Source organism: Manis pentadactyla, chromosome 9, assembly GCF_030020395.1.
Source record: "Manis pentadactyla isolate mManPen7 chromosome 9, mManPen7.hap1, whole genome shotgun sequence".
Lineage (NCBI taxonomy): Eukaryota > Metazoa > Chordata > Mammalia > Pholidota > Manidae > Manis > Manis pentadactyla.
Genome location: NC_080027.1, coordinates 3,819,710 through 3,842,719, shown reverse-complemented (window position 1 = coordinate 3,842,719; position 23,010 = coordinate 3,819,710).

Here is a 23,010-nt window from a genome sequence, read left to right as displayed (position 1 = left end):
CCTGTGCCCGGGCCTCGTGTGCTACCTCCAAGGGAAGAGCCGGATTGGTGAATCAGTGGGTGCCCCGTGTTCTGTTACCACACCCGCTTCTTCTTGGGTGCTACACGGGGTCTCGGTTGCTGCAGCACTGCATTGTAATGGGATGAAAGGGTGCCATGCTCCTGCTCCACTTTCCCAGGACGGCTGTGTGTTTGGGGTCCCGTGCAGTTCAACCAAGCCTGCAGGGTGTTTGCTTGATTTCTGTGAGAAGTGCGATGGAATTTTGGTGAGGGTCGCAGGGTTTGTGCACATTGCTGTGTGTGGAGGGACTTGTAACAACCTAACTCTTCCCGTCCACGTCTGCAGGGTCCACAATTTTCAGGTCTCCCACCTCCTCGGTTAAGTTTGTTCTTTGGTACCTGTAACTTCTGGAGAAAATTCCTGAACTAAATACATTTGAGCCGAAATCAGTCAAAGGGAGAAATAAAGTGGGAGAAACCCGTTTGTTACTTTCTACTATTCATCCACTTCAGCTTGCCCGTGTCTGTCACAACCAGGCTTCAGAAGAAGGGGCCCCACCGAACTTCTCCAGTCCAAATATGCCCTCTCTCGCCCTCGTAATTACCTGTTGATAGAGAGATGGACTAATTCTCTCCACTTCTTAGAAGCACCTACTGATGTGGAGATGCACGAAGGCTAGGTGAGATACTTTGGAAATACTACAGTTTTTTCCACAGCACTTTAGTCTTATTTATTTATTTCTTTGGTATCATTAATCTACAATGACATGAGCAACATTATGGTTACTAGTTTCCTCCCATCATCAAATCCTCAGCACACACCCCATTACAGTCACTGACCATCAGTGTAGTAAGATGCTGTAGAATCACTAGTCTTCTCTGTGTTGGACATCCCTCCCCATACCTCTCCTGGCACATTATGTGTGCTAATCATAATGCCTTTCCCCGCTTACCCTCCCTTCCCACCCTCCCTCCCCAGGGCCTTTCTCTTTGGTAACTGTTAGTCCATTCTTGTGTTCTGTGAATCTGCTGCTGGTTTGTTTCTCCCGTTTTTTTTTTCTTTATTCTTACATTCCACTTATGAGTGAAATCATTTGGTAGTTGACTTTTTCCGTCTGGCTTATTTCACTGAGCATAATACCCTCTAGCTCCATCCAAATTGTTGCAAATGGTAGGAATTGTGTTATTCTTACACAACACTTTCTTCTTTATGATGTACTTGTAATGGGCATTATTTTCTTAATCTCTGATGGTTCGTTATTAGTGAATACAAGCAAACGACTTTTATAAGTTGGTTTGGTATCTTACAAGTTTACTGAATTCATTTTTAGTTCTAACAGGTCTTTGTTTAATTAGGGCATGAAATTGGAATTCCAAAATTCCACTTTTTGTACCCCAGGTCTTCCCAACATCCAAGGCCAAGTGGCTGCAGGGGAACCTCCCACAGGCCTTCTAATGAGCCCTGGACCCCTGCAAGGTGCCATTTGTTTGAACTGGTTGGAAGGGCTTGGCCTCTCTTGACAGGATGTTATGTCTGCTGTGCTTTTCTTATGGTTATTTTGCAAACTAATTTACTTTCCAGCAATTTAAAACCTACAGAAAACTTGTAGTGTCAGTACAGATTCACTTCATACTGAATTTCCTAGCATCTCACTTTGCCACAGTTTCCACTTCACACACAATTTCTGTGGTGTCTACCCCAAACAGGGACACGCTTCCAGGGAAACAACATCTGACTGCAAATGAGGGAAGTATTAGGGTCTCCACATGATAATCCAATGCACAGAACCACCACAGCTGTCACCATCCGCTCCAGCTTAGTGCACATGTCTTACTATCCTGATGCAGTTTCCTTTTTCTGGAACTGTTCCCGAGACTTTACCTCAGTTGGTTTCTCTGGGACCTTGAAAAAGCAGGATCACATAATATTTGTCTTTCTTGGAGGGGCGCATTTCCATGAGCATAATGGCATTGTGGGTCCATCTGTGCAGCAGGTTCTAGGACTCCTTGTTTACTCCACTGTGTAGACACCACATTGCTTTCATCTGTCTGTGGTCACCCGGGTCGTCTCCCCATTTTGGCTGTTGTGACTCATGCAGCTGTAAACATAGGTGTGCAATATCTACGTCCCTGCTTTCCTGTCATTTGCGCAAATGCCCTGAAATGGAATTGCTAATTATATGTTAACTATGCTCGAGTTTTGGGGGACACTCTTCACACACAGTGTTTTCAAATCAGCTTTGGACCATTTTTCTTTATTTCTATATTTGGCAGAATAATGTAGTTTATGGATCAACCCTGTTTTGTTCATCTGTTCATCCCTTGATGGGCATTTGAGTTGTGTCTACCATTTTACTGTGGTGAGCAGTGCTGCTAAGAACTCTTGGGCCAGTTTCTGTTTGAACAGCATTTTCATTTCTTTGTGGTATTTATCTAGGATCGGTTCTTTACCCACAATTAGGTAACTGTATTATATATTATGAGGAAATGCCAAGCTGTTGTATACAAGCTGCATGTTTTATATTTCCACAAGCCAATGTTAGGGGCTCTAATTCCTATGCATCCTTGGTAACATGTGATTTTGAATTTTCCTGAGTATGGCCAATGCCATGTGCTTGCATTGGGTGGGGTTCTCTGTGGTCTAATTTGCATTTCCATAGCAACTGATGCTGTGTGAGACCTCTTCATGTGCTTGTAGAACATTTGTATGTCTTACCTGGAATCTTAATCCACTTTAAACATTTGTCTTGTCTTGTTGCCTTGTACTAGTTTGTGGTGTTTCCTGGGTTACAGGCTCTTTTTAGATGTACAACTTGGAGATACTTCCTTTCATTCTGTGACTGTTTTTCACTTTCTGGTTGGTGACTTTTAACGCAGAAATGTTTTTAATTTTATGCTCTCTTCTGTAGCTTGACCTTTGGTGTCAGATCTGAGAAATCATGGCTAAATCCAAGGTCATGAACGTTTATCCTCATGTTTTCTTCTAGACTCTGTTGTTTTTTACATATTATGTAAGCCCTTTGTCTGTTCTGAGTTAATTTTTGTATGTGATATGTGTTAAGGGTTCAGTTTCATTCATCTGCATATGGACAGCTATTTGCCCAGCACCGTTTGCAAGGAAGACAATTCTTTCCCTATTTAAATTTTGTCCACCCATGTCAGAAAGCAAGTGGCTGTATATGGTTTGGGTCACTTCTGGGCTTTCTACTCAGTTCTGTTGATCTGTGCATACAGTTGAACCTTGAACAAAATAGGGGGTTGTGTAGCTGACATCCCACAGAATCTGAATACACATAAAACATCTCACTCCCCCCAAACTTAAGTATTATCCTAATCATTGCTTATTTTTATTGGAAGACTTACCAATAATATAAACAGTTAACACACACTTTGTACATTACACATGTTCTGTGCTGTATTATAACTGTAAGGAAAGCTAGAAAAATCAAGTGTTTCTAATTGTCTTAAGTCTTATGTGAGAGGTACCCTCCCTATACGAAGAGGAAAGGAAAATCCTTTTCTTTGAAGACAAAGGGACAGAAAGAGGAATCTTAATGAGCAGGCCTTGATAAGTTCCCTCTATTTACAACACTATCTCATAATCCTGAACCTGTCATATTTCTCCACAAATGTCCACTCCTTATCAAACCCAGCACAAATTGCTCAGGGCCAACTGCTTCTCTGGGTCTTCACTTCCTTGTGAAGTCTCCCATATCACATAAAACCTATTAATAAATGGGTGTGCTTTTCTCTGGTTAATCTTTGTCAGTTTCATTTTCAGACCCAGCAACCCTAAGAGGGTCAAGAACAACTCCCCCAGCCCTTGCAGTGTTCCCAGTTGATACTAAGCACAGCACTCTACAAGGGGATTTATTCTATCTCTCAGATGAGTAAATTGAAGCTCCAAGCATTTAGATGACTGGCCTAAGATAGGGCTGCCAGTCTTGGGGTAAAAACACAGGATATAGTTCAGATGTTATCAAGAATTATGTTAATATAAGTATGTCCAAAAAATTATTTGTTCTCTGAAATTCAAATTTAACTTGTGTTTTTATGGCAACTTTAGACCAAAGTCCCAGTTCTTTTGTAAGATAGACTTTTTCTCTGAGCCCAGGTTTCTTTCTCCTACTACATGGGAGGGGCCTACACTCCCCACCCACACCTGCGAATGGACAGTCATAGAAACTGCCTCGGTCAGACCCTCAAATAGCTGTGGAAGCTAATACTTGTCACTACAGCCATATCAGCCTTTTAGTTGGAATCTAATCCATACACGTTGGGGTAAAACATTATAACATTTTAAAGAAGTAAACAGTTTTTGTTGTAAATCCTCCTTATCCTAGGATAGCAGAAGCAGAACTTCCTGACCCTCTTCCTGGGATGTGCCACTATGAACACAGAAATACAACAGAAAACATATTCTGGTCTTTGCTTCATTCCTGATCCTGGGCTCCTAAATCCCTGGGAAATTCCTGGGTAAGAGATTCTTTAATACTAAGTAGGTGGTTCTGGGTGGGTTCTGCTCAGGTGTCTGACAGGCATAAAGCCCATGCCATGATTAGAAACTTGGAATTTTCAGCCTCAACCCTCCATTCTCCAGAGAAAGGGGCTGAGATAAAAATGGAGTTAATAATACATCATACAAGTGTCTCAAAATACGGATTTTCGGGAGCTTCCAGGTTGGCAAACACATCCATGTCGTGTACTGGGAGGGCAATGTGTTCCAACCCCACAGGGAAGAATGAAGCCTTCTCCTGGCCCAAGGCCGAAGCCTTCATAATTACAAAGAAGCTGTTAGAAACCATTTCTCATGTGGGGTACACCTGTGAGCACCAGTGATCAAGGCACCAGCTTCACTGGGCAAATAACTGTACATTTCACTGTACAAATTGTAGTGAAATGTAATGGATGTACCCCAATTTGCCAAAGCATTCATCTGCTGAAACACATCCTGATTTCTTTAAGTTTTTAGCCTTTATGAATAGAGCTATTATGTAAAACTGTATGGTGGCTTTTGTTGGGACATAGTTTTTCAAAGCAGTTGTATAAATACTGGTGATGTAATTCTTGAATGTCATGGTGAAACCTTTTTTAATTGTAAAATATTTTTAATGGCTCTTTTTTGTTTTATGTATCTTTGTATATCTTGAGTACAAAACCTTTATCAAAAATGTATTTTGCAAATATTTTCTTTTAGTTTGTGTCTTGTGTTTGGGTTCTATGAGCAAGGTCTTTTAGAGTAGAAATTATAACTCTATAAAGCACATGTGATTATTTTTCTTTTGTGGATAGGCCTTTGGTGTTGGGTTCAGCAAGGTTTGTAGATTTTCTTTCTTTACCTACAAATTTTACAATTTTGCATCTAAAATTTGACTATGAAAAATTTTTTTATGTGTGTACCACTAAAAATTTTTTAAAATTAAAGTATTATTGACATACACTCTTATGAAGGTTTCACATGAAAGAACACTGCGGTCACTACATCCACCCATATTATCAAGTCCCCTCCATGCCTCATTGCAGTCACGGTCCATCAGTGTAGTAAGATGCCGCAGAGTCACTACTTGTCTTCTCTGTTCTACACTGTCTTCTCTGTGTTCCCCCACACCATGTGTGCCAATCATAATACCCCTCAATCCCCTTCTCCCTCCATTCTCACCTGCCCTCCCACACCCCTCCCCTTTGGTAACTGCTAGTCCCTTCTTGGAGTCTGTGAGTCCACTGCTGTTTTGGTCCTTCATTTTTACTTTGCCTTTATTTTCCAGAAATGAGGGAAATCATTTGGCATTTGTCTTTCTCCACCTTGCTTATTTCACTGAGCATAATATCTTCCAGCTCCAACTATGTTGTTGCCTATGGTAGGATATGTTTTTTCTTATGACTAAGAAGTATTCCATTGTGTTTATGTACCACACCTTCTTTCTTCATTGATCTCCTGATGGACACTTAGGTTGCTTCCATATCTTGGCTCTTGGAAAAAGTGCTGCAACAAATATAGTGGTGCATATGTCTTTTGGAATCTGAGAAACTATATTCTTTGGGTAAATTCCAAAGAGTGGAATTACCGGGTCAAATGGTATTTCTATTTTTAGTTTTCTAAGGAACATGCCTATAGGGAATTTTGAGTTAATTTTGGTGTAACTTGTAAAGCCTTTGCCTACTTCATTTCATTCATTTCACTCTCAATCAAAGTGGAGAAAACACAAGAAATTTGTGCCCATTGCGGCTTGAATTTCCAAAGATTTGTGGTTCATCAGTTTAGCCACAAGGGGGCACCACCTTCGTTGAGCTGTAAGCACGCATCCTGCAATGCTCACCGTGAACCGGAAGCGGCGCCTCTGCCCTCTTTGTGGACCAGCAGGGCTCATGCGCGGTCAGGACGCAGGCCTTTTCTCCCAGCTCTGACTGGTGCCGGTATTGCTCCACATCCCCTGCAGCTCCGTGCCACCGCGGGCCGCATCCACAGGGGCACTTCGGTTTCCTGAGGAGCTGCAGTACGGAAAGGTAAGGAGAAGCTTTCCGTGCATCTCGTACTGAGCAATACTCTTCAGGAGCCGGGAGAGGAAGGCCTGCGATGGTTAACGGAGTATTTGCGGGGTCTGGGCCACGACGGGTGCAGCTGAGTTCAGGGTGTGGCGCGCGGCACTCAGGGAGAGTTCGGGCCCAGGCTGAGACCGGGCTGGGGCGGGTATGTGGTGTCCAGCACTTCCCCGGCAGCCTGTGTCTCCACGCTGCGTGCCTCGGGCCCCTTGCAGTGGGTGGATTATCCACACCTGCGGGACACCTTCCAGGCTGCAGGCATCCTTCCTAACAAGGCTCTGAAATGGGAATGGGGGTGGAGGGGAGTTGGCTGCTTAAGCGGCTCGCTTACCTGTGCTTCAGCCTTTGCTGAGCGCCCAGCACACAGGGTGGTGTCTTTCCAAGGGTCCCCGAAGTGGGGTCAACCTGGGAGGCCCCCCGGGGCACAGCATGGCGCTGACCCAGCCTGGCTCCCTGAGGGTGGCCAACACCCACTGCCTGCGACCGGTGCCTCGTGAGCCGGTTCATCATGCTGAGAATGTTGGGGGATGAAGGGCACTTGGTGTTCTGTTTAGACTCCCGCTTCTGCTTGGGCGAAACATGGGGTCTCCGTTGCTACTGGTCCACAGTGTAGTGGGAGGTTAGGGCACGATGCCTGGGCTCTGCTTTCTCATGACGGCTGTGGGGATGGGGGTCCTGTGTGGTTCTATCCAGCCTGTTTGGTGTTTGCTTCTTTGTGAAGTGTGGTGGAATTTCGATGGGGGGATCCCACGGAGTCTGAAGGTTCCTGTTGGTGGACAAGACTTGTAATAACCTAACCCGCCCCCGCCCCATCCTTGACTGCAGTGTCCACAGTGTTCAGGCCTCAAGCTACAAGCCTCCCGCCTCTTTGGTTAGGCTTCTCCTTAGGTACTTCATTCTTTATGATGCAGTTGTAAAGGGCATTGTTTTCTTAATGTCTCTTCCTGACGGTTGGTTATTGGTGAACAGAAGCAAACAACTTCTGTATGTTGATTTTGTATCCTGCAAGATTATTGAATTTATTTTTAGCTGTAACTGGTTTTTGGTGGAGCAGTGTGGAAATTGGAATTTAAAAATCCCAGTGTTCCACTCCAGGTCGTCCCAACACCCAAGCCCAGTGTCTGCAAGGGAATTTTACCACGTTCCTTGTATTGACTCCCTCAGGCTAAGTAGTGGTCGACTTCGGGTGAACTGAATGGGGAGGGCTTGGCCTCTGTGACAGGGTGTGATGTCTGCTCTGCTTTTCTGGTGCAGGACTGACATGGTTGTTCTGTAAAGTAATTTACTTTCCAGCAATTTCAAGCACACAGAAAACTTGCAGTGTCAGTACAAACACTCTTTACAGTAAATGTCCCATGGTCCCACTTTGCCACACCTGCCACTTCACACAAAATTCTCTTGGCCTCTACCCTAAATAGGGACAAGTTTATAGGGAGCCACCACCTGACCCTAAATGAGGGATTATGGTCTCCACATGATAATCCAGTGCACAGACCCAGCACAGCTGTTTCCATCTACCCCAGCTGTGTGCAAATGTCTTTCTATTCTGATCACATTTCCTTTTTCTGGAACTCTTCCAGGGACATTAGCTCAGATGGGCTCCACCAGATCTCACGTAAGTGGGATCACATAGTATTCATCCTTCTGTGACTGGCGCATTTCACTGAGAAAATTGGCTTTAGGATCCATCCATGCAGCAGGTGCCAGGATGCCCTTATTCACTCCACTGTGTGGAGAGGACACTTTGTTCATCCATTTGTCTGTGGACACGTGGGTCTTCTCCACATTTTAACCATTGTGAGTCGTGCAGTTGTGAGCATAGGTGTCCAAATATCTAAGTCCCTGCTTTTGGAAGATGCCCTGTGGTTTGGGCAGATGCCCTGAAATGGAATTGCTGCTCATATATTAACTGTATCTTCAAGTTTCTGGGGACACCGTCCCCACGCTCCACACCATTTTCCAGGAGGCTGTGGACCATTTTCCTTTCTTTCTGTATTTGGCAGAAAAATGCAGTTTATGGATCAACGCGTTTTTATCCATCCATTCACCCCTTGATGGGCATTTGAGTTGTTTCTGACTTTTTGCTGTGGTGATCAATGCTGCCAAGAACTCGTGTGCCAGTTTCTGTTTGAACATCATAGTCATTTCTTTGCTGTATTATCTAGGAGTGGATGTAGAACCACAATTAAGTAATTGTATTTTATCTTTATGAGGAAACACCAAGGTGTTGTACACAGGCTGCACGTTTTATGTTTCCACAAGCAAAGGTTAGGGGCTCCAGTTCTTCTGCATCCTTGGCAATGTGTGATTTTCAGTTTTCCTGAATATAGCCATTCCCATGTGTGTGCAGGGAATTCTATGGGACACCTTTCCATGTGCTTGTTGGAGCATTTGTATGTCTTGGAGTCTCTCATCCATTTAAAAAGTTGGGATGGTGCCTTGTTGCACTGTACAAGTTCATGGTGTATTCTGGATAACAGGCTCTTGTCAGATGTAGAGTGTGCAGATATTTTCTTCTATTCCGTGACTTTTTTCACTTCTTGGTTGGAATCTTTTGATGCAGAAAAGATTTTAATTTGGAGGTAAGTAATTTATTCTTTCTATTGTTGCTTGTACTTTGGTTTCAGATCTGAGAAACCATAGCTAAATCCAAGGTCATGAAGACTTATCCCCATGTTTTACCTATTACATGTAAACTGTTATGTATTTTGAGTTAATTTTTGTATGTGATATAAGTTAGGATTCATTTTCATTCTTCTGCATGTGGACAGGAGGTTGCCAAGCACCATTTACTGGAAAGACACTTTCTCTCCATAAGTTAATGTTGTCCACCCTTGTCAGAAATCAAATGGATATTTCCATTCAGGTACGTTGATCTTTATATACAGTCGTCCCTTGAACAACATGGGGGCTAGTGGTGCTGACTCCCCCACAGAATCACAATCTACATAAAACATGTGACTCTGCCAAACCTTTGTTATCCTAAAACTGATTGTCTATTTTGACTGGAAGCCTTACCAATAATATAAACACTCAATTAACAATATTTTGTGCATTATACCTATTATGTGCTATATTCTTACAGTAAAGTAAGCTAGAGAAAAGGTAACGTTTCAAATTGTTGACTTAACATTTTCCCAGTATACTTGTGGGGAAAAATCAGTTTAAGTTGACCTGTGGAGTTCACATGCCTACTGTCCAAGGGTCAACTGTGTATCTTTATGACAGTGTCACAGTGTTTCCTTTACTGCTCACTTTGTAGTAAGATTAGACTTTGGGAAGCCTGTGCCTCCAGCTTTGATTTTCTTTTTCAAGATTCTGCTCAAGGGCTCATTGTGGTCCCTTGCAATTTAATATGTGACAGGATCAGCAGGAGCAATTCTTCCTAAAAAGCTTTGGGAATTTCATAGGAACCACATTGAGTCTGTAGGGTGCATTTGTGCCATTGCCATCTTAGAGATATTAAGTCTGCCATCACCACAGCAGGACCTTACATTTATTTTGCTTTTCTTTATTTTTCCTATTATCAATGATTTATAATTTTAAATGCATAATACTTGCACTTAAATTAAGTCTGTTCCCATGTATATTATTAATGTTGACATTATTTAGTAGAGAATTTAAAAATTCCTTTTTTGATTATTCATTGCTAATGTATACAAGGAAAACATGTTTGTGTAAAGTTCTTTTTTCTTGTAACTTCGCTTAGTTGATTTAGAAGCTTACATTTGGAATTTAAGGGTTCAGAGCGTTGGGATTTAATAATTTAGATATTTAGGATTAAAATAATACTGCCTAATATTTAATAAATGGAGGATTGGAGCACAGTGAAGAATAGGGTTTGTCGTAGGGGTTTTGTTTGAAATAAGACAATAGGAAGAGAAGGGGTTAGAACTATGGATAGGGTACAGGAACGGGTTAGGGTACGGGAATGGGTTAGTGTTAGGGTTAAGGTATTGTGATAGAGTGAGGCTATCAAATACAGCTAGGAGGCTTCAAACAAAATCCAGCCTTTTTCGACATCTTCCTCAGACTTTGCAGGCATGAAAGTGGTCTCAGGCTGCCTGGTAGTTCTGCTGGGTTCAGAACCCTAGGTGGGAAATCTTTCTGGCCACCCAGATTTATTATCATCTGCTCTCCAGTGCTGCAGTGGACAAGTCTGAGGTCGTTTTCCTTGATCTTTTGCATGTTTTTGTCATTTTCTTCTGTGCTAGTTTTTTAGGTCTCTTACTCATGTTTATCCTAGAAATTGTTGGTGAATTAACCACAATGTAAACTATTTTTCCTTCATTGAGTTGAGTGCTCAGTGGGTCCTTACAACCTAATAATTATGTTTCTGAGTTATTTAATATGTTCTTATAGTATTTCCTTTGAAGATTTTCTCCTTTTTCCCTTTTTTTGACTGCATATTAATTTGGTATAAAACTTTTTGACATAGATTTTCCAGTTTTCTTACCTTTTTTTTTGTATTGTGACCTTCTCTAAATTTTTGTTCTCCTTTCCGTGAGATTTCTTTAACCTCTGAATCCTTTCCTTGATATTTTTGTTTCTTTTCCATTCTTCCTGATTTTTTCCTTTTTAATAATAGGCTCTTATGAGATGAATGCAGCATCTTAGCTCAATGGAGATACTAAATATGATTTCTTTGAAGTTTTCCTCTTTTATCAGTATTGTCTGTTTCCACTATTATACTTTTTTTCACGTTATTTTGGTCTGTTCTCCTAATTATTGTGGGCTTACTCAGATGTCTGGTGATCCTTCTCTTTCGCTTATTTAAGAGGTGAGGCACTGGAGATCTATCAAGAAATGGAGTGTGCCCATTTGTGGCACGTGCGCCTATATGTCTGTGGGCTTGTTTTCTGCCAGACTTTGTAGGGTGACAGGGTCCCCAGCTGGCATTCTCATTGCAGATACTGATAGTTTATCTGTAAGTCTTTTCATTAGATGGGTTAATTTTCCCAGAGGATGGCCCCTTGTTCTCTTGTTTTGGGAATATCAGTCCAGATACTGGAGTTCTTGACCTGTGTGGATAGAGTTCCTGTAGGCCTGGAGGATCTCGTGCTCTGACATGCACATGTGTACTTTCTAACCTGGTTTTCACCCATATTTTCTTCACTGCCAGTGTTACGACATTGTTGCTCTACAAAAAAGGGGAAAGTGGAGTAGATTTGGAGTCTTACTGCTCCTTGCACAGGCTTTCAAATGGTCTCCTGTTTCTGCCTTTGCCCATAAGCCACTTTCACAGGAGGTCCTGCAGCCTGTTTATGTTGATGCTGCCTCCTCAGACACTGAGGTTTGGCCATCCTCTGTGTCTCACATTCATCACCATTTCAACGTACATTTTGCATATGTTGTGGTGCAGTTATCTAGATGTCTCCTACTTTTACTTTAAAAAATGGATTTCAGTTTTTTCTAAAGGCTTGTTCTGTTGACTTTTCAAGAAAATAAAGGTGTTAGAGACATCTTTGCTCTATCATCATAGAAGTAGAAGCCTTTTGAACAGAGGAATTTCAAAGGATTTTGAGTAGAGAAATGTATTGAATGAAAAGAGAATGTAATGTTATGAAAGTCCTCTGTCCTTACTTTCACCTCTTTGTGACTTTCTAAATCTCTGTGCATCTTTGCCCTACAGTATCTGTGGGAGTTTGTTCATATAGACTGGAAGCTGTTTAGAGGCTTTCATATTGACGAAACTGTGCCAGATAAATGGCATATTTTCTGCTTGGGTATTGTTAGCCACATAATGCTGGGGTGTACACTCTGTCCTTACTCTGTTCTGGCATGAGTTTGGAAGACAGTGTCTGCTCTGATCAAGGTCAAGCAGGTTTGACAGATAAAAGCAAAAGGCTTAGAGGGCAACTAACCATGGCCTCATTCATTCCACCTGCTTTTGTGCAGCTTGCTTAACCCATGATGGTCTATGACTAGTCTTATCTGGTGATAATGTGTGGAAACCTACCGCATCGCAAGTGGCAGGAACCAGTCAGCATGAAGATTCTGTTTCCTGGAACTCGCTGGAAACTTACTTATTTTAAACGGAATGAGCTAGACCTGCAGTCATAAATGGCTACTAAGCTCCTTGGTATCCACTGTGGAAAATTGCCTTCTCTCTGTCCTCAGCATTTGAATATGCTGTCTATTGGGAGGAATTCTCCACTGAAAAGAAGCTCCCTGGTATGCCCATTCGGTTCTTCCCACCCCAGAAACTGAACACTGAGGTAACAGTACAGAAACACAGGACCAGTTGGAGGTGGTAGTAAGTGCACAGGGGTGATGGGCTGATCCTGGGTTAAGGCCAGGTGTGTTCTTGGGTACAGTCATGGAAATTGCTTCTAAGTAAACTGGTCCTCTGCCTTTAGTGTGAATTCTGAGACCTCCTACTGTACCGCCACGGTTTCCTTTCCCTTTTAATTTGCCAGTGTTCATTTCTGTTGTTTGTAGTTAAGAACTGGATTTGCACAGACTGGTTGATCTTGCTATTTCCTTCTGGTGACCAACAGTGAGCTAGATTTCTCTCTTGAAGTGGTGTCCCAACACCTAGTCTTTTCTGAGGAGCTTTAGTGACTGATTCGGACTTTAGGAAGCTCAGGTAATCATGTTCAAGGTTTTTATACTTTGTTGTTTCTCTGTGGAACTCGCATGTGTGGAATGCACCAGAAATGAAAACACACACATCTACTACACAAAAGGAGAATATTTGATCCCCTTTCTTTTCTTGTCTTACCTTTTCAGGGAAAAACTGATGTGGGTTTCATTAAATTTTTTTTAAATTTTGTGTTTCATTAAAAATTTTTCTTGTGGTAAAAACATATTACAGAATTTATTATCTTAACTGCTTTTAATTGTACGTTTCAGTAATGTTAAGTTTATTCACATTGTAAAACACAGTTCCAGAATTTTTTCACGTAAGTCTTGTATGATTATAAAGAGAGGATGGCTCAGTTGAGAGAAAGAAGACTGTTTTTATAGAATAATAACTTTTTTGCCATTTTACATAAAGCAAGTTCAAAGATTATTTAGCTTTAAAAACTTTTGAATTTTTGTAATTTTAGATGTTACTTGTGGAGTATTAACTTTGTACCTAAGCATTAGATATATTGGTAACCAAATAAGTTTATATAAAAGTTTTCTTGTGTAAGTAATGATTTGGGGTGAACTGTGACAGCATTTCCCCATTTTACTTTGTTAATTGGAGCCTGAAGTAGACTGGAGATGGTTGCAGCTGGTCTTGAGGAGGTGCAGAAAGTCTCATTACCCAGCAGTGTTTCATTGTGGCATCTCTTCTCCTTTTCTTTTCCATGAATAGAGACAAGATGTATTGGCATCTTGTAACCACTGGTGGAGGCTCAGAAGTGCACCACAAAATCTCCTACGTTTTATGAAGCTGTGTTGTTCCCAAGTGACGTGTTTATGTAAGACTTTTGGGAAGATCATTCTGAGGGATATATTTAGTGTATTTGGGTTTGTCTTTTGAAGCATGAGGAAACAACTCTCTTAATTAGCAGATTTTCAAATCCCTGATTCACACATATATTACTCAAAAGAAAGAGTTATTCATACGTATGTGTGTCACACACACACATACCCACACATAAATATATGAAATGCTGTTTAGACAACGGTCTCACAGGAAGTTGTTAGAAACAGTTATTTAAAGTTTTCAAACTGAACTGGTTACTCAGTGGTCTTTTTGTCATTATTTCTTTTTCCCAGCACTAAAATGAATATGAAAGCAGAGAATATTAGAAAAATGAGAATGATAAAGAAGAGTGGGAGTAATCAGTTTTATCTTTCAAGGAAGACAGCAAACATTTGTTCTATGTGTTTTTTTAAATATTAAGATATTACTGATATACAGTCTTATGAAGGTTTCACATGAAAAACAGTGTGTTTACTACAATCACCCATATTATTGAGTCCCCCCATACATCTTTTTTTTGGATCATTCTGTATTTACCATTTTATGTCCTCCTTTGTTGTCTAACAGAAATAGTTTCCAAATACAGGTAACGTATTTTTAGATACATGTCATTCCTTTAAAAGATTATTATCGTTAATGTAATCATTTCTCTGCTATAGGCTATTTAGTTTGTTACTAGCCATATTAGTGTGCAACTGGCAAGCTATTCCAAAGAGTTTGTTAAATTGAATGTTATTTTAGAAAGTACATTTTCATATTAGGCTATTTCACTATTTGTTTTAGTAATCTGCCATGCCACAAAAAAAAAGTACTTTGGGGCACACTGTTGTCAGGCTATGATGGGTTATGTTGGTGGCCCCGGATGAGTTCAAGGCCAAGAAATAGTCACTTGGTGAAATGGAAACTAGGAAAAGTTAAGATGATTATTATCTGTGTTGCTGGCAAAACCATAATTGTTTTTCTCAGGGCCTAGGACTTCCCAAAGTCACAGAATAAAGATAGCTCTCTGCCCAGAGCATCCATTTGACTTGAGGATTTTGAATACATTGTGAAACATAACAAGTTTTAGTAGCAAGTCAAACACTGATATATTTTGGGGCAGGATGCCTTGACTGATTTCCCTGAAATTTTTAAGTTAAAATGCCATATTCAATTTAAGAAATTTAAGATTTAAGAAATTTTACATTAGCAAGGGCTACTTCAAAGTATATCCTCCAATCCCCTATATCATGAGTTGGGCCATTTGGTGAATACTTTAGTCTTTGTGTGCCACATAGTTCTCTCCTGCATATTCTGTTTGGTTGTTTTGTTTTGGTTTCTAACCCTTTACAAATGACAAAAGCACACTTGCTCACAGGCTTCTCCATTGCTAACACCTGCTGTAGACAGTCCATTCACATTTCTCGCTACCTCCTGGGGCTCCTGAGTGATCACACATGAGAAACACAGTCTTGGCTGTTCCCAAACTCTCCTTCATTAAAATTAAGCATATATTTAGGCAGAATGGAAAAAAATGTAGTGATGGACAGAAATTTTGACCTATGTTGAAGCCCAACTGGGTGCAGCAGTTATGTGCTAATAGAACTCTTCAGAGACAAAAAGGGAAGGTAAAGTTGCAAATTTCATTGTTGTTCACAGGAGATTTTGCTCTGTCTTTAAAATGTAGACATTATTAACATAGGGTTAATGGCTACATCTACAGAGTGAAGCCCTGCAAGTAGCCCCACCACATTTGCCTCACCTCATTACCCAGTTGGTTGCCAAATCCTGTCTTTTCTCCTCCTGCATAAGTCGGCACTGTTTCTGTCTCAAAACCCAATTTGAGCAGGCCTTGTTGTTGATCTTCCTCTAATTGACCATGACTCTCATTATTTCTCTCTCCCCCGTGCCCAGAAAACCTTAATACTCTTAGGACATTTATTATCTTGGAGTGTTTTTTTTTCGTGTCTTTGCCTTCAGCTAGGCTCTGAGTGCCTTGTGCTTGTCCTCAGCTAGCTCTGTGGTGTCTTTACTGTAGTGTCTGTCACCTGTTGTGATGCTAGGAACACAGAATGTACTCAACAAAAATTGTTATGTGAAGGGGCAATAGCTACAGGTGTTTTCAGCTGAGTGTGTGTAACCAGTTCTTTTGGGTCTCGCCTCATCCAGCATTTTCACACTTGTTCTAATAGCAGTCAGAGCCAAGTGTCTCCAAAGCAAGCTTACTGAACCTTCTGGTTTTTATGATGAAATCTGTTTGTGAAATTGCCTCAATTAGAATCTCGCATATCCTGCAGTTAATATTTTCTTAGGAAATTTGATCTGAATTTAAAAATCAGTATTATTCTGTCTAAAACATCACTTACCTAATCAATGAGGTCTTCACTTCTCTTACCTTCTGTCCGAATGTTTAGTCTTCCATTTTCACTTTACTTTGATGTCTCCCACAGTGTTCTACAGTGATGAGGCCCTGGGGCATGTCTTTCTTTAGAACAAGCCTTGTGCTGTGAATATTGAAAGGCCACCCCGTTGTGATTCCAGCCATTTATCTTGTGTAATCCAAACTGGTGATTTTCTTTCCATTAAAATTTTTCTCTCATTCTTAGCCTTATGCAGCAAAGAATGAAAAGGAAAGAGAATGCTTAAAATACTAGGGCCATGTTAATGCCAATGTTCACCCAGTAAAGCCTGTTGACAGGAGGGTCAAAGGTAACGAGTAAGTTTTCCTCTGCCCCTATTTTCATGTGACCTCTCCCAGGTCCCCAAGATGTATCTTCTTTATGAGGTTCTGCTTGCAGTTTTATGATCACCCTATCCCTCATACTAGTGTCTATTATCCTTGATTTCAAATTTGGAAAGTATTTACTTCTTTCTTTAAAAGATGAAAAAAATTTGCATTCTGAGAACTTCTCTCATCTCACCCATTTGATTTATACACGGAAAATTGTTAGTTTTTAAGTCTCATTCTCTTCTGTAACTAATAACTATTTTAAAGTAAAAATTCAATACATGTTATATTTGTATTGTTTTAGACAGGTAAATACTGTTCTCTACAGAGCTGTTCAGTTGTGTGAGCAGTGAGAGGAGGGCAAATAATTTTATTTTACTAAATTACTGTGGTTTAAGAAGGACATAAATGTCAATGGCCAAGAGATTATCTTTCTTAATTGATTTTGTTCTTTCCACTTACTCCTCTGATATTTCTTAAAATTTTATTACTGGTTTCTATTCCTTTTGAGCACAAGAAAACTTTTCCCATGCAATTTCAGTTGGTGCTTGTAGACACACCTGCTTGCTCTTCCACATTGTACCAGTAGGGTTTGAATTGGGAATTTAAAATCCTCAGCAGCATATTCTTTTTTTTTGTATTTGGCATAAAAATTGCTGAATGAAGCTGTTTCAGACAACTGCATCGCACATATCCTACCAGGATTAGAACTGCCAACTGTGTTTTCCTTCTATACTCAGATTCCATAAAATGGAATATTGCATTAATGGTCCTTATCCACTAAATGAGGAAACTGCCCAGAGGCTACCCTCTGCTTAAAAGACATTTGTAGAAGGAGCCTGTGGTCATTTTCCACAGCTGCAGCAACTCATAGTCTTAGAAAGAATGTCTTTAAAAATTCTGTGGGAAACCAGGTTTGCTGTGGCTCAATGAGAACCCGTGGTTGCCACTGTTCACTCGGGCCTCATCCTTTTCTTGCTCCTTTTACCATCCTATCAGTGAAGTGTCACAAGAGAGCATGGGAAGTGGGACAATCTTCCAGTGAGCCTGCTGTGGGCCTTCCTCACTGCTCCTGGGGCACTGGGTGGATGGAGCACATCCCTGTCTCTGTCTGAGATGGTTGTTGAGCCCATGACCATCCCATTGTAGAACCAGTGAGTTCCTTAGTGAGCCCTGAAGAAAGGCTCTTGTGGGCTCTGCCAGTTGTAGATTTTATCAGGAGCTTATGAATGTCTCTCCCACTGGTTCTCACTGGAACACAAACAAGTACAGGTGAAGTAAGCTTTTTTTCTATTCCTTTTTAACAGCTGTTTAGCTTGCTTTATTCTTAAAATTGTAGTGTTTCGGTAAATGTGCCATTAAGAAAAGTGTCAGTTATGCTGATATCTATACAATTCAGAAATTTTCTTTTCATAGGCAGTTGGCACTACAAAAAAAAGTGAATTTATCATCCCATTTCCTAAATGAAATAAAAATGTATTGTCACCTGAAATGTGGCAAATTTATCTTGAATACACTTTGTGTGTCTGTGCCTTCTCAAAAGACATATTACCTGATCATTGTTTTTATAGTTACAGAAGGTTGATTGTCCAGAATATGCAATTTGCAGGTGTGCATTTACAAGCACTTCAGAGACACTATCTTTGACCATAAGAAATTCAGCAAGTTTATCTAGAGACAATAGTGAGTTTTTAAAATACTGTATTTTTAATTTACATAGTATGAACTCTAATATATATATTTAAAAATAGATGCCTGATAAGTGAAGTGAATATAAGAAAACAGATCTTCCTCTTTTATTGGGGAATGCCTCAGGACAAAATATAAGAATGTATATCTTAAAAAGATGTGATTTTTAAATTTCTATTTTAAGCTATTTCACATCATACTGTATATTATTATCTCTGAAAAGAGGTATTAACTATTAATAAATCCTAGATTTTAGATTATCACTCCCCTACTCTGCTTAAATGTGACAAAGAAAACAATTTAACCTCTTATTTCAGATTCATCTGGACACTCAAAAACTTTTGAATGTCAGAAAGTATTTTTTTTACACAATTCTTTAAAACCTGTAGTTAATAGAGTAGAAATCGTATTTACTCAAATTATGTTACTAGCATGAGGTTAATCTAAAGTATGGCACATTGGAGAGGGGCGGAAGATGGTGGCATGAGTAGAGCAGTGGAAATCCCCTCCCAAAACCACATATATCAATGAAAATATAACAAAGACAACCCCTCCTAGAATAAAGACAACAGGACACAGGACAATATTCTGACCACATCCGCACCACTGAGAACCTAGCACTTCACGAAGGTGGTAAGAAACAAGCCACGGCCCAGTGGGAGCCGAGCGCCCATCCCCCCAACTCCTGGCGAGAGAAGAATAGGCAGAGCGGGAGGGAGACGGAGTGCAGGACTGCCAAACACCCAGCCCCAGCCATCCGGGCAGAGTGCAGGGCCCTGGATACTAGGAAAACAGTGCAGCAAGAATAGTGAGCGGGTACCGGAGGCTGGGCCCCGGAGGACATAAGAAATTTTTTTTTCCTTTTTTGTTTTGGCTAGCGCTTTTTGGATGTCATAAAGGGATAGTGACCCCAATGCTAGTGAAAGAGGGCAGCAAGAAAGGTGAGCAGATGCCTGAGGCTGGCACCAGAGAATAAAGAAAAACGAGCAGCCACATTTTTTTTTTTTTATTAAAATTTTTTTTTTTTTGTTTTCGTTGTTTGGTATTTAATCCCATCAGCACATCATTTTTTTTTTCAGTTTCACTTATCTAGGGTACTGGTCCCCATCCCCTCAACTTGTAGTTTGTCTTCGTCCTTGGATCTCAAGTGCGTCTCCTGTAAGGGAGCATGTCGGTGGTCTTGAGTCCTAATCCCTTCTTTTAACCCTGTGTCTTTTGATTGGAGCACTCAGAGCCTGTCTTTTTATTCTGACAATTGAGAGCTGTGACCTTATTGCACTTAAAAATTATTTTTTGTTATCATGAACCTACAATCACATAAAGAACATTATGATCAACAAGTACATCAATTCCCGCCCTTAAAACCCTTTACAGTCACTGTCCATCAGGGTGTAGTAAGATGCTGTAGAATCACTACTGACTTCTCTGTGATGTACAGCCCTGCCCATGACCCCCCTCCCTACGAATTATTCATGTTAATCCTAATACCCCCTTTCTTTCTCCACGCCCTGATCCCACACTTCCCACACTCCCTGGCCAGTCCCTTTCTCTTAGGTAACTATTAGTCCACTCTCGGGTTCTGTGAGTCTGCTGCTGTTTTTTTCCTTCAGTTTTTCTTTGTTGTTATACTCCACACATGAGTGAAATCATTTGGTACTTGTATTCCTCCGCCTGGCATATTTCACTGAGCATAATACTCTCTGGCTCGATCCACATCATTGTAAATGGTAGGTTTGTTTTCTTCTTATGGCTGCTTACTGTACTTTTTAAACTGGATTTCATTCTTCTTTTTGTTTGTAGTTTTACTGTGTGCTTTCACCCTTGCTCTACTTGTTAAGAGCAACAGCTTTGTCTTAATCGATATGTACCTATATCTATCTGTCGGTCTATCAATCCATCATCTATCATCTATCTATCTTTCCATCTATATATCTATGAATCAATCATCTTTTTGTCTCCCCATTTATCCTTGTGTACAGAAGAGTTAACAACATAGCCTATGTCACTTTCCTACATTATGCTTCCAAAAATCTTGCAGGGTATCTAGGCCATAGGGAGAGCACAGGGTTCACTGAGACACTTGCAGGTCGAGTCAGAAGCGTGTGCCTACAAAACCAAGAAATGGTGGTGCAGGGACTTGAACCTGTATATCTGTCCTCTGTCATCTTTTACCTCCTTCTCACTTACTGACTGTATTTAGCAAAGTTCATTGACTAAGAGTTCTCTGAATACCACATGTATCCTTCCTCTGGGACTGTTGTCAACAGAGAAGTGAAGATGGTGCTTTGCTCACCACCATGTTTGAGGGACATTGGCGTGTTCACCACTGATAGGAGGAGGGACAAATAAAAAGGAACACCTATTTCTAGACAGGAGCATTTGGGAACAAAGTGTGTGTTGTGGAGAGACGTGTTAGGTTGAGTGTCCAAACTTCCCTCTTTATGTCTTTATTACTTCTTTACAATCGTGGATATCATAAAACCCAGTGATTTCAAAAGCCCAGACGCATATTATTACAGCAATTCATTTGTTGATGTGAGAAAAATGAGGACATTGCAGTACCACTAAATCTATACCTGGGCACTGCTGATACCAAACAAGAAATTCACGGTGGCTAGGTAGGACTATTTTCTAGTGACTGTCTCTGGGGACTCAAACAGAATCCATTTGTTTCTTTGTTTCAAAGATTCACTTGTATAGGGTACCTGTCCCCGCCCCTTCAGCTTGTAGTTTGTCTGTGTCCTTGGATCACAAGTGAGTCTCCAGTAAGGGAGCACTTAGGTGCTCTTGAGATTTCATCCGTTCTTCTAACCCTGTGTCTTTTGATTGGAGCAGTGAAAGCTTGTACTTTTATTCTGATATTTGATAGCTAGGCTCTTACTGCACTTTGAATTTTTTTTTCTCATTAATATACAATCACATGCAGAACAACATGTTCACTAGTTTAACCCCTTCACCAAGTCCTCGCCAAATCCCAGTTTCAGTCGCTGTCCGTCAGCGGGTCGTAAGATGCTCTAGAATCACTACTTGTCTTCTCTGTGTTGTATAGCCCTCCCAATGACACTTCACCCTACACATTATTCATGCTAATCCTAATGCCCCCATTCTTTTTCCCCGCCCTTATCAATCCCTTCCCACAAACACTACGCAGTCCCTTTCTCTTTGGTAAATCTTAGTCCACTCTCGAGTACTGTGTATATGCTGCTGTTTCTTCCTTCAGTTTTTCTTTGTTATCGTACTCCACACATGAGTTAAATCATTTGGTACATGTATTTCTCCGACTGGCCTATATGACTGAGCATAATACCCTCTAGCTCCATCCAAGTTATTGCCAATGATAGGATTTGTTTTATTCTTATTTCTGCTTACTGCACTTTTTAAACTGGATTTTATTCTTCTTTTTCGTTTGTAGTTTCGCTATGTGCTTCAACCTTTGCACTCATGGTAATGAGCAATAGATTTGTGTTAATCGATATGAACCTATATCTATCTATCTGTCTGTCTATCAATCAATCCATCAATCAATCAATCTATCTATCATCTTTCTGTCTGCCCATCTGTCCTTGTGTACAGAACAGTTAACCACATATCCTATGTCACTTTCCTACATTATGCTTCCAAAAATCCTGCAAGGTTACTAGGCTGTAGGGAGAGCACTGGGTTCACTGAGACACTTGCAGGTCGTGTCGGCCGAGTGTACCTACAATACCAGGAAATGGTTGTGCAGGGACTTGAACCCGTGTCTCTATCCTCTGTCCTCTTTCATCTCCTTCTCACTTCCTGTCTGTATTTAGCCACATTCATTCTCTAAGTGCTCCCTGAAGACCACAAGTATCCTTCCTCTGGGCCTGTGGTCGACAGAAACGTAAACTTGTTGCTTTGCTCACCACCATGTTTGAAGGACATCTATGTGAACACCACTGATAGGATGGAAGGTCAAATAAGAAGGAACACCAATTTCTAGACAGGAGCAGTTGGGAGCTAAGAGTGTATTGAGGAGTGACATGTTTATTTGAGTGTCCAAACTTCCCTCTTTAGGTGGTTATTACTTCACATTCGTGAAGATCCTAAAACCCACAGATTTCAAAGGCCCAGAATCTTATTATTACAGCAACTCAGTTGTTGAAGGGAGAGAAAATGAGAAGGACGTTGCTCCACCACTAAATCTATGGCTGGGACTTGCTGAAAACAAACAAAAAGAATTCACGGTGGCCAGATAGTGCTATTTTCTACTGACTGTCTCTGGGGGCTCAAACAGAATCCATTTGTTTGATTGTTTGTTTTTCAGTTTCACTCGTGTAGGGTACTTGTCCCCACACCCTCAGCTTGTAGTTTTTCTATGTCCTTGGATCTCAAGTACGTCTCCTGTTAGGAAGCACGTAGGTTTCTTGAGTTTTCATCCATTCTTTTAACCCTGTGCCTTTTGTTTGCAGCACTCAGAGCCTGACCTTTTATTCTGATGATTCAGAGCTGTGCCCTTATTGCACTTAAAAAATTTTTTTTGTTATCATTAATCTACAATCACGTGAAGAACATTATGTTTACTATGCTCCCCCTTAACCAAGTCCACCAGCAAAAACCTCTTAAAGTCGATGTCCATCAGCATAGTTGGATGCTTTAAACCCCTTCAGCATGTACCCCTTCAAAGACACTGA